We start from the raw sequence: 13,060 nt of genomic DNA on the forward strand, positions 1-13,060 counted from the left end.
GATGACAGTGTTGTCCTCTCTTGTTTCTGGTTTCTCCCTGTTGGTGTTGGGCCTCTTCCTTGTTTTGGTGAAGGCCCACTTGGGGTATCCACAAGCCTTAAGGGAGTTCTGGATGTGTAGTTTCTCCTTCTTGGCCCCTTCTGCAGTTGTGGGCACTTCCTCTGCCCTGTTCTGATGACTCCCAGTTTGTGTTGAAGTGGATGGTGTGAGTCAAAAAGCAGGTATTGGTCCGTGTGTGTAGGTTTCCAATATACATCTACCTTCAGGCTTCTGTCCCCTCCCAAGTGGATTGCACAATCCAAAAAGGCCAGACAGTCATCTCTGGCATCCTCACGAGCGAACTTGACGTTGATATCCACCTAGCTGATATTCTTGGTGAAAGCCTCTACCTCCTGGGTTCTGATTTTAACCCATGTGTCGTCCAAGTAGCGGAACCATTGGCTGGGAGCGGTACCAGTGAAGGAAGACAGGGCTTTCTCCTCAATTTCTTCCATGTACAGGTTGGCAACTATAGGAGACACTGGGAAGCCCATCACACAGCCATGTTTCTGCCTATAGAAGTGCCCCCTAAACTGGAAGTAGGTAGTGTTTAAACAGAGTTCCGGCAGAGTGCATACATGGTCTGCAGTGAGGTTAGTCCTGTTGTTTAGCATGTCATCCTTCAGCAGTCTCCTTTTTACCACCCTGACAACCTCTGTGGTGGGGATACAAGTGAACAAGGATGTGACATCATATGACACCTTGGTCTTGTCCTGGTCCAGCTGCAGTTGTTGGACTTTCCTTGTGAAGTCCTGGGAGTTTATTATGTGGTGCTGTGTGTTTCCCACCAAAGGAGCCAGGATGGTGGCCACGTGCTTGGCTATGTTGTAAGTCACAGAGTTGATGCTGCTGACAATGGGTCTGAGTGGGGCTCCTTCCTTGTGTATTTTGAGTAGGCCATAAATTGTGGCAAAAGGTCGCAAAGTTCAAGGGGGCCGAATACTTTCACAAGCCACTGTACACCTGCCTTTGCCTGCTAGAAGGATTGTGATGGTTTCATCCTCCTCTAGTGCAGCTAAAGCCCTCCTTTCCTCGGGGGTAAGGTTCAGGGGTGGGAGCTTGGCACTGGCCAAAGCGGCTGTGCCCCTCATCCGCAGTTCTTCCACCTCTGTCTCGGCCAGCTTGTTGTTCCTAATGACTGTCTCTTTGGCCATGATGACGTCTACCACAGGGATTTGTTTGGGTGTGACCACAAAATTCAATCCCTTGGCTAATATCTCTTTTTCTGTGTCCGTGAGTTCTTTGTCTGAGAGATTTTTGACCCATTTGTCATTGTGCAATGGTTGTGGGTTGTGCTCCTCCTTTCTCCTCCAACCAAGGACATCTGAGGCTGGCTGTCCATTCTGCAGTCTGTGGAATTTAACCATTTGGTGAGCCTTGCTCTTGTTATGTTAGGTAAGTTGTGCCTTTTCCATGAAACTTGAGATCTCCTGAAAGATTTCTCTGGTAACCTTAGTGGAGAGTCTCCTTCCTAGTTCTGTTTGGGCCATCAGCCTCCTGTTTGGTCCAAGAGCCTCTTGGATGAGAGGTGAAACATCTTTGACCTAGAAAGCTAGTCCAGTTGATTTTTTCTAAGTTTTTCAGCTTACTATGACTTGGATGACTGAGAATCTGCACAGACAAGAATCAAGAATCTTTATAGCACAATGGCATAGCACAATGAAATTTATTCCGGCAGCTCTCGGCTTAAAAGACAGACATATTATTTACATAACACAGAATTGTATAAGTCAATATAAAAATATGAACAAATAAAAAGGGATGTATGGGACCTAATCAGGTCAGCAGCATGTTAGCAGCAAGAGTGTAGTAACATTAGCAAAAGTGCAGTGTCTTGTAAACATAATGTCACATTGTTCCAGCAGCTCTTCAACCACAGTGGCAAACTTTATCCTCCACATTATGACCTAATCGTAGGCCATGACAGTTATATGAGATTACTTTAAGATCCATAACGATTAGCTAGAGCTAGCATCTGCTCCAGGAGAGGGCATTGCTCGGGTAGAGTGAGCAGCATGGGTACCATCAGCAAATTTACGTGGTTCAAAATAACACCTCACAAATGTACTCTCAGGCCATAGCTCTGGATTATATGTCATCAACTTCACAAGCCTCAACGTTGTTAACGTCTTTATGCACTCCCTTATACAAGACGTTACGCTGGGTAGTGACACAGACTTCGAAAAGCATTTTCTTCGAAGCCTCAATCTACTCAGTGTCAGAGGTGTTGACTGCCAACAAGACAGTCTCATCCTGACTTAAGGTCCTTAGTTTAACAGAGAGGAAATGCAAGAATTCATCCTCTATTATAACTTTACCTTCAATTATTGTATACACCTCAGGTTTTAATACATTATAAGCAAAACCCAACAAACCCCCCTTGAGCAGCACTTGGTGACAGCAGGGAAGAAAAATTCCCATTAACGGAAGAAACCTCCAGCAGACCATAGTGGGCGGTCTTCTGCCTTGACTGGTTGGGGTGGGTGGATAGAGGAGAGAAAAAAGAAAAGAAAAGCAACAAGACAACAGGTTGTTATGGTGCTATGAAATATCTAAAGACAACATTACATGCTAATTACCTTTCTACCCTTCTTCACTGTCCTACTAGGATTGTAATACTATACAATACTATATGGTATCCACAATATACAGCATGTACACATACCGTACGTACATCTGCACATACATGTGTTTTCTTAGGACCTTTTTCAAGAACAAATTTAAGAAAAAAACTTTTGAAGATATTGATGAATGAGGTCCAGTGAATTTTGATGTTTCGGTTGGAGTACTTGTGGTGTTTGCAATAAGGAAAATTTCCCTTATTATACAATTAGGTACATTTTTAATTTTTGTTTTATTTTTGGTCATATCACTATGCTATTTAATTACATGTAAGTTAGTTAAGTCTGATAGGTGGAGAAAAATGAGCAGCTAGACAATTAGGCAATTTTTAAACAAGCTGGCCAAACGTTAAGGTGAATAATTACCCAGCTGTATGTTGTAAACATACATAATTTATAATCACTTTGCACTTGCCATAATCATGCTTTTTCTGTACAATGAAGGATGATTAACAACATTCCAGCTATGCTTCTTTTTAGTTTTTACCACAAAATCAAGTGCTGTAGATAATCTGCTGAAACGGCTGACTTGTTAACAACCTGTCTGATAGTCTGATCCCTCATGGTTTCTGCTCTGTCAGACTTGATTGTGGTGATATTGCTGTGTTCCCAGATCTCAGTAATTACAGTGATGGGTGCTTTGCTATAATGTGTGATAGAAATGATTGCCAAAAGTACTAAAGTAAGATTAATGTTAAATTAGCTATAATTTTTCTTTAAGCTGTTAAACATGAATACTTTTGAACATCTCACTGAAACAGGAACTGGCTCATCACATTCACTCACAGCTTGCTGAAAACTAAGGTTACTCCTACAGGATTCAGACAGACAAACTTAGGATGGCCTTTAATTGTTAAATGCTTGCTTTACTGTGGCTTTGAGACTGAATGGGTTGTCACATCTGGTTTAACAGCTGAACTGTTTAATCAGCCCCTCCCCTTACTGTTTTTTTAATGTGCACAGATATGTCAGCCTGGAATACAACCCCAAATCAGAAAAAGTTGGGATGGTATGGTAAAAATAAATCTGAAAATAGTCATTTGTAATACAGGAGTCTTGTATTAAAGTGAAAACAATACAGCTACACATTATTTGATGACACCTCATCAAATTTATTCTTTGTTCAAAGTAAACACTCACTTCAGTTCTGATGCTGCAACACATTCCAAACAAGTTGGGACAGTAAAGCGTTTACTATGGTGTTGTTAGATATGAATAAATCAGTCAGAAAATTATTAGACAATGTGTTGAATCAAATGTGTTAGTAATGCAATTTAGCAAGCCTTAAAGTCTGCTTTGTTTCAAGGTTAAAGACAGAATGTTGATTCTGAAAAGTGAACCATGACACCAATTGTTTTCTTGTATTAAATCTTGTGTTAGAATATTATGTCTGAATGAATGTTTTAGTTACGCATCACATGACAACACAGACACATCAAAATTCTTCATTTTGTTATGACTAGTGCTTGAAGCATGTGCAGCACAAGATAAGAGATGGAGACATTGGACTGTCTCCATCTTGTGATGTTTTGTAATCTTTTTATGTAAGGGGTTAGCCCACACCTTATAAATGTATTAGGCTCTGTGCTTCCAGGGCTCTTTTTTCCAGCAGCCTGCCTGTGGATGTCTGCAGGAAGGAGCCACCCAAGTTGTGTTTTGTAACTTTGCTTGTGGTTTAAATAAATCAGCACTAAAATGAAGAAAGACAGACTCCTTCCTTACTCAGATCTGTCCAATAAAAGAACTGGGGTATTACAGTGTGATGCTGCTGTTTCTTTTCACAGTACAGTACTTAGAAGATGTTTAGGGACTGAAGACACAAAGTGATTTAGTGTGTCAGGTGTCATACAGCGCTGGGATCAGAGAGATAGAGCTCCCGCAAGAATTCCATTCTCTGAACCCCGAAGTAAATTTTTACAATACATTTTATATTCTCGGGCTTCTCCGCCCTGGACAGGGGTGCAACTTTCAATAGTCTGTGATCCTATTGGTCATTTGGTGTGAGCCAGAGCTCACACTTCCTTTTTGGAATGTGGTAAAATCTAGGTATGTGTTTGTGTGTATGTCTCAGGTGGCAGCTTGCTCTTAATCAAGAGCACTGAACAATGGGTGGCCTGAGTTGCAGGCCCCCTGTGTGTGTGATGCTAATAAGTATGCTAAACTGGCCAGGTGGTCATCTCAGGTTGTGGGCCCCCTGGCTCTGCAGGACACTCCAAGACAAAGCAGAGCTTGGGATATGCTAAGTGGGTTGAGGTGTGAATGCAAAACAGACCAACATGTCTCTGTTAAAATGGAAATAGGCTGTCCGGTCCCCAGGAGATGCAGCCATGCAGTCTCAACAGAAGATACAGAAAGTAAGCAGATTCTGCTTCATTACAAGTGTAAGATATATAAGCAAGGAAATTAAATATATTAAAAGTAAGCAAACTCAGTAGTTCTGGACAATCATCAATATGTATAAACAGGGAAAATAAAGTTATGAAAGGTAACTAAAGGGAACTAAAGCTGTGAAAAGTAACTAAAGGGAACTAAAGATATGAGAAGTAACTAAAGCTGATAACATAACTAGAGTCTATAAGACTCGAATCTTACAATTCCTCCTTTTGACATGATTTTATCATGTCAATCCAAAAAACTGTGGAGAATTATAAACTTATTTGAAGGCCACAATATGCAACCCCTGGACATAGGAATAAAGCTTACCTCTCACACTAAGGTGGCATTATTGAAACATATTAAAGCTCCAAACACTGCTTGAGGTTATATGACAGAGATATTCACTCAGTAATTGACTACCGTGAACCTGCGAACAGAGTTCCCTGCAGACCTCCCTCTTTCATACTATTAATCCAGGATAAGACCTCAAACCTCCCAAATAATAGCAACCTGCAGTTATTGTGGCAGCTACCCCCTTAACCCTCAGATGTTACCACACTGAGAAACTTTTATAAGCCAGGATACTCTGGCTCTTTGAGGAAGTGTTAAATTTAGTCTGAAATAACCAATGAAAGCTGTGTCACTGGACACTTAAGACCATATTTGTTTTGCACAGTATTTAGTTGACCTAAGATGTTATTAAGGATAGGATATTTAAAGAATAGTGTGTAGTATGTAACAAGTAAAGAACTGGATATTTTAGATGAAATCTTTTCCTGATATAACTTTCTAAACACTGCCTCCCTTCGTACAGCCAGCTGGTTTTGTATGGCATAACACCCGAGCAACAAGCCAATCAGAAAAGTGCTGCTTGTGTTGTCACTGTGAGGTATCCGCAGCCAGGCAGCTTGATAACATCGCTGGGTTGCCACTGCCTGTTTTAACTTTCTGACACACTGTTGGCATACTATTAATACTGTTGATTGTGAAATCAAACACTCAAGATAAACCATTTTCTGATGTATCTGTCTAAAAATCATTTTAGCAGTTCAATCTGGGCCTTCTGTCAACCCTGTGAACTGTTATGCAACCTCACACACTCACTAAGACTTAGGTAATGCTGGACTCAACCAGTCCTGCGTGTTCTTTGATGAAGAATGCTCAAAGACAAATCTGTCTTTTAAGATATTTATTATAAACAATATTTAAGGAAAAATATTCAAGAAAAGCAATACAGTGCTCTGGATTCCGTCTCTTTCTGAAGCCCTATCACACAGAAGTATAGTGCATAGCTGCTGCAGGAGGCCGGAAAAACGAGTTTCCTCTGCATAGAGAATTTATAATAAGAGTCATGCATATGATCTGACATCATCCGCGTTGTCCTTCATCCTCGTTCCTTGGTTGGTTTCTTGACCTCGTTCTGACCCCTCATTTGGTGATCTTGTCGCCAGGCAGATTTTGATCAGTGACATTCTCAGTACAATCCTATCCTAACCTTTCAATAGACAGTTTTAGAGGAAGCACCTCCTACATACATCTTTATAAACAGTTAGTTGTCTGCAGATTTAGGAAGAGCGCCAGCATTGCTATGCAACCGTGGTCTACTTCCTGTTCTGTGGTTTCCTGTCTACTCTTGCAGCCTTACACATGTCTCCTACACTCTTTACTGCAAATGAAATGGTTAACACAAAAGTATATTACATTATAAGGCATATGATACTATTATAATGCATATGATACTAAAATAATCATGTAAATATATTTGCTAATGCAGATTATAATGTCAATCCTAGAATTTCATATAATGTTGATAAATGTTGATAATCTGAAGTCAAGACAATCAGACTTTACACCCACACACTATTCTCGTGCAGACAGTTTAGTCATCTCAGTATGTATCTGCATGACTTCCTGTTGCTCTGAGTCTCTCTGCACAAAGCATTTCATGGGCACAGGTCAAGTCTTTCCAAAGGTCAAACAGATTAAACAATTATTTGAACAGTTTTGCAAATACATAACATAGCACTATATCATTTTATCAAGAATTTCTTTCTACATTAATCACACTCACTGGGAATTGGGTAACCAAACACTGAGAAATGTGTGTCTTAACTATTACCACTTAAAAGTGTTAAGTCACCAAAATCATAGGAATGTCAATAACATCAAACTTGACTCAATAACCACAGAGAATATTAAACCTTTTCAGGAGTTTTATATAGAGGCTTAACAGAGCTACAGCAAAGCAACAAGCAATAAAATATAAACCTTAAAATCATCAATAATCGGCTTCCAATCTAAATAAATCAACAACTACTAATTCTAAACATAAATTTAAAATGATCATACTGATTAAAATCATTATGGTTGAGCTAGGCTCTTGATCTGAATAAAAGTCAAAGGTCTCACGTCACCGATCCTTAGCTGGCTCTAGGTGGGGTGGTGGCCGATTGGGGCAATGCTTGTTCCTCTTTTTTCCTTTTTGCCATGATTCAAGCATTCACAAGGGAAAGGAATTTATAAACAAAAATATCAGAGCCCATTCGGTTCAATCCTCAGAACTCTCGAAGAGAGAAATAGGACAAATTCAGATAAACAATGTTTTTCTTGGTCAAATCTTGTATGACTCAGGAAAGCATAAAAGACATGAAAATGTCTAAAGCTGTCTTCTTTTCAAGATATCCTTTCCCCACCTGGCCAGGTGAATTGTGGCTTTTTGTTAAAATTCTTCATTTCTTCATCTCTCCCACTATGGCATGCTTCTCACTCCCACAGGCTGGTGCCTGCGGGGGAGCACCCCCAGAAGGGTGCCCTTTCCCTGGACTGCCTCTCTGCAGTCCTCGGTCTTCTGGAAGTGAGATGGTCAACCGGACAGAGTCTCCGGCCACAGCTGTGCAAGGACTCTCCGTTCCTCTTTTTGCCTCGGTTTTTATAAGGTTCTGGTCAGTGATTTTTGTCCTCTCATCCAACCAGATGCCGCAGTTTGCAGTTGATACCTTATTTGGCATGCAAAATCATATTGTTCTGAAGTATTGCAGGTTTTTTACTGTCAGTCCAAGCCCACTGCCCGTAACCAGCCTCCGCCCCACTGTGATCCAGTCTTGGATTCTACTTCCTCTTTTCTAGAAAACTAAAACATCTGAATACATAACAAAAATACAAGGAACTCACATCTGACTGAAATATCAAAATTCCATCATTGCTTTTTAACAGAACAACCAGAATTACACACTGATTTCACACAAAACTGTCAATGCCTTAATATAAAACATACATTTTTATATTTTGAATATTTTACTTTGACTAAACATGGATTATCACTGATTAGACACTGATCAAACAATTATCAGTCAAATCTTTACTTTTGTGCTTAAACATTTTTGTTACTTCCTCAGTATAGTGTGTGTCTCTGCTCTGTGTCACATACACACACTCTTGCAGTTCCTCATTTTAGGGATGTGTCTCTACTTCCTCTTGTGTGATTCTGTACTTTTCACTCTGTTAAATGTAAAATCACTTTTCCCCATCCTTTCAATACAACCGTTTCATGTTTTATTTAACACATTCACTAATGATTATTTCAAACAAAACACACATAAATCATTTTATGACAATCTTTACTTATTAAAAGCTTAGCTTTTCTAAGCATTCTGGCACAGCATTTTAATAATAATTCGTTTGTCCTCTCCAACCTCCCCTGGAACTTCCTCTTTCTCCTCTGCCTTCTCTGTATCTCGGTGCTCTTTGAGGTCCGTATTTACAGCCTTGCTGACACCCCCTCCACGGGCTGCGGAGAGCGCCGAGGCCTACTTCTTGTCTCTCCTCCCTGGTTCCTCTGCTTCTTGGTTCTTTCTGGGACCCGTATTTACAGCTTCGCTGACAAACTGTACTGGAGGACTGACCTGAATGTTAGAGACAAATCAGTCACCCAACCAGAGGGAGCATAAAGCTCCCTTTTGGAATCTCAATGTAATGTAAACATGTCTTCACTCCTAACATACAACACTGTGCTACCAAAAGCATCTGTCCACCTGCCTTCTCATGCAAAGGAGCATGAGTCACAGCCGATTCTTGACCCATAGGGTCCACATTGGGTGGCTGTGGCTCAGGAGGTAGAGCGGGTCGTTTCCTAACCGGAGGATTAGCGGTTCAATTCCCGGCTTGTCCAGTCAACATGTCGAGGTGTCTTTGAGCAAGACACTAAACCCCCAGTTGTTCCCGGTGATGTCACCGGTGTCTGAATGCGTGAGTGCTTGGGAGTGCGAATGGGTGAATGGCTGAATAATGTGTGAAAGCGCTTTGAGTGTGCTGTAAAAGCATAGAAAGGCGCTATACAAGTATAAGACCATTACATTGGTGCTGGCCCATCTCTGCAGTTAAAACAGCTTCCACTCCTCTGTGGAGATTGTCCATGGAGTCCAGGAGTGGGAGGCTGTTCAAATGTCTTGGTATGTTGAAGCCTCAAGAGTCCTTTTCACTGGATCTAAGAGACCAAGCACAGTTCCTGAGAGGCAATTTCACCTCATGAGCCAATGCCCTGCATCGTACTCAGTGGTGTTGGTGTGGATGTGGCAGTTCAACCATGGAGTCCCCTTTCAGGGAGCTGTCCGTGTCCTGGGGTAGGGCCATTCTGCAGTTCACATTAAGTGTCAGGACTAGACCCACTGCGCCAGTGGCATCCCATCATGACACCAAGCTGGAGTTTGTTGAGTTCCTGAGAGCGACTGATCCTTTCACAACTGTCTGTAGAAGCTGGGTGCATGCCCGGGTGGTTGACTGCATGCACTCGTAGCTATGGAGGTGAGTGGGAAACCTGAGTTCAATAATTTGGAGGGGTGGACAGACACCTCCGGCAGCACAGTGCACATGTCAGCGGCCACATGCAGGCAGATTGTCATTGCAACTACATCAGGAAGCATTATTCATTTCACCAACAACTGAAAGAAATAAGCAGAATGAATAACAGAAAAATGGAAAGATACAAGTAAAGCAATCCTCATAAAAAATGGAAAAATACAATGCAAAGCAATAGGTAAATGCAAAACAATCACTAAAAAATGGAAAGAAACAAATAAGGCAAATGACCGAAAAATGGAAAATTAATCAACATCATCCTAATTATCAAAGCATAAATCGTTCATCCTAATTAACCCGAGTATCAATTGTTCATAACATGTCCTGCAATAGCAATCTAATCTACATCTTCATTTACTGTGAACCACTGGGAAAGAAAAGATTCAAACCCTGTTTCTATTCAATTTTTAACTTTGAACTCATACACCAATTTCATCTATGTACACTCTGTTATTAGCCGTTCCTCTGGGCCCTGCCTTCTCTCCTGGTCCTGCGATTGTGGTGGGATGCAGATAAGAGCCTTTTCCTACCTCCTTGTCTTCTCTCAAGGAGGCATGTGAAGGGCATCAGCAGCTGCACCAGGGCACAGCTGCCCTGCCACTGTGGGCATTCTTGCCAGTAACAGAGCGCAAAAAGCAGGTATAATTTTCAGGATATCAGCTGCTAATGGAGGAACGTCTCCTTTGTCTCACCGGTGGAAACAGTAAAGAGAGATTAACATTGATCAATGGTTAGAGAAAAAACACTTATCATGCCCTTATGGTATACACGGTAATCCTGTAGTCTGCCAATTCTTTCAATTGACTGGGGGGGCCGTTCCTAATTGTAGTCCTACAGTAGAACAAATACAAACAATATAATTGTTAACATTGCTTTGCCTTGCAGTATCAAATCAAATCAAATTTGTGTATATAGTACTTTAAAAACATTCAACCTGACCAAAGTACCTAGAATAGAATCACAATATATGACTAAACTAGAGTAATTAAGATCAGCCCAAAAACAAAAATAAAAGCACAATAACACAGATACACAGCTAACATACAGGTGCATCTCAATAAATTAGAATAGCGTGGAAAAGTCCATTTATTTCAGTAATTCAACTCAAATAGTGAAACTCATGTATTTTGTGTATATAAATTCAGTACACACAGACTGAAGTAGTTTAAGCCGTTGGGTCTTTTAATCCCCTCCTTGAACTGCCACCTTATTGTGGTGGAGGGGTTTGAGTACCCGAGTGATCCTAGGAGCTATGTTGTCGGGGGCTATATGTCCCTGGTAGGGTCTCTCAAGGCAAACAGGTCCTGGGTGACGGGTCAGACTAAGAGCGGTTCAAGACCCCCTTATGAAAAGATTAAAATCAAGGTCGCCCGGTATGGCACAACTGGGGCTCCACCCTGGAGCCAGGTTCGGGGTTAGGGTTCGAATGTGAGCGCCTGGTGGCTGGGCTCCGTGGCAAGAGCTTAGCCCAAATGAGTGATGTGGGGACGTTCTCCCGTGGGCCCACCACCTGTAGGAGGATCCGTACGGGGCTGGTGCATAGTGGGTCGGGCAGCAGTTGAAGGCAAGGCGACAGTGGTGCAGTGGGTAGAGCAGTCGTCTCCCAACCAGAGGGTTGAAGGTTCGAATCTCAGTGCCTGCAGTCCACGTGTTGAAGTGTCCTTGGGCAAGACACTGAACCCTCAAGTTGCCCCCGATGGTTAGAGCCATTGGTGTGAGTTGGCGCCACAGATGGCTGCCTCGGTTCTGTACCGGAAACAAATTCATTGTGTGTGTGTGTAATATACTTGGTCAAATAAAAGTGATTATTATTATTATTATTATAAGACAGCAGCATCAGTGAATGATGCAAGTAAGAGGTCAGATTTGCTAAATCTGATACAAATTTAATGTGTCTATTATAAGCTTGTCTATTCTAAGCTGTATAATAAAGGAAACAAATTAATTAAAATACATTTTGGATGCTTTGCTGCTGCTCAGTACAGAAAAGCATGTGACTACTTACAGTATATGTCATATCCTCAGCATGATTAGATATACCAGGGACTAGTGTTAATGTAAAGGTATTAATAAAGAATTACTACAGATTGATAATGTTTATGACAACACAAAACAAAAGTTGAATAATAATATATTTTTAAAAAAATAAGGAATAACAGAATTGTTATATTTACCTGAAAATATTTGAACAGAAAAATCAGCCCCAACAGGGCGCTGGCATGGCTGTTCCACCCAGAGTACCAAAATGTCCAGAAATTGTACTTTTTTGCAGGTTGTTTCTTTCTTCTGCAGTGTGTGCTGTCTTGTTTTAGGTTACAGTTGTGAGGCCATGGTTACGGGTCAGGGTCTCCGAATCCCACCATAATAGGCAGGAGTTTAATATGTTTAAGAGGAAGCTCTGCCTGGAGGATATTATGACTTGAATTCAAGTTATAGTATCACCACAGGGAAGAAAACTTTGTATTCAGTTAAGTGCTCGGTTCTGCACATTGGCAAAAATATATTTAATACTACTGAATTTGAATGATTTCATTTTGGTCACAATTTTGGTAGAAGCCAGAGATCAAACCTCCAACCCTACGGTTAGGGACACATACCCCCTGAGCCAGTAGAAGTAGCAGAATAACAGTAGCTGGACAGCAGAGAACCTCCTTACAGGTCTATGACATGGCCTGACTGCTGAGATTAGATAGCTGTAATTTATTGTTTTTTAAATAACAATGTTTTTTAGTTATTGCTATTTGTTCATTTTGAGTCAAAAAACCTACACAGGAGCACAGTTTGAACTTTCATACCCCAATTATCAAGTAACAACAGTTAAAATTTATTAATGCAATTATTAATTTTTTCACATGAATATATGTGTTTCTAGTGTCATAACTAATTTGTTTTTTAATTGGTTAAAAACCTTGCTATGACAGGGTGTGAATGCTGCTGAACTAAAAACACTGTCACAAGGTGTCTGACTGATAATTGGTTCAGTCTTGAAAAAATGGTTGCAACCAAGGGCATAAATTGGTCACAAGTATTCATATAGTAGTCTTTTTCATGTGGGTGTTATGTAGGTGACTGCTGGTAAAGCAGCATCAACCTGCCCAGTGTTTGATTGTTTGCTGTTGCTTTTCTTTTCTTCTCTCTCTCCCCTCTATCCACTCACCACAACCTGTCAA

At 40.9% G+C, this 13,060-nt stretch overlaps 1 pseudogene; it reads right to left on the reverse strand.

The window, feature by feature from the left end:
* The window catches only part of LOC109952832 (uncharacterized), a 3,172-nt pseudogene extending 1,766 nt beyond the window's left edge, over positions 1-1,406 (reverse strand).
* Between the last annotated feature and the right edge of the window lie 11,654 nt (positions 1,407-13,060).

Source organism: Monopterus albus, unplaced genomic scaffold, assembly GCF_001952655.1.
Source record: "Monopterus albus unplaced genomic scaffold, M_albus_1.0 scaffold503.1, whole genome shotgun sequence".
Taxonomy (NCBI): Eukaryota; Metazoa; Chordata; class Actinopteri; order Synbranchiformes; family Synbranchidae; genus Monopterus; species Monopterus albus.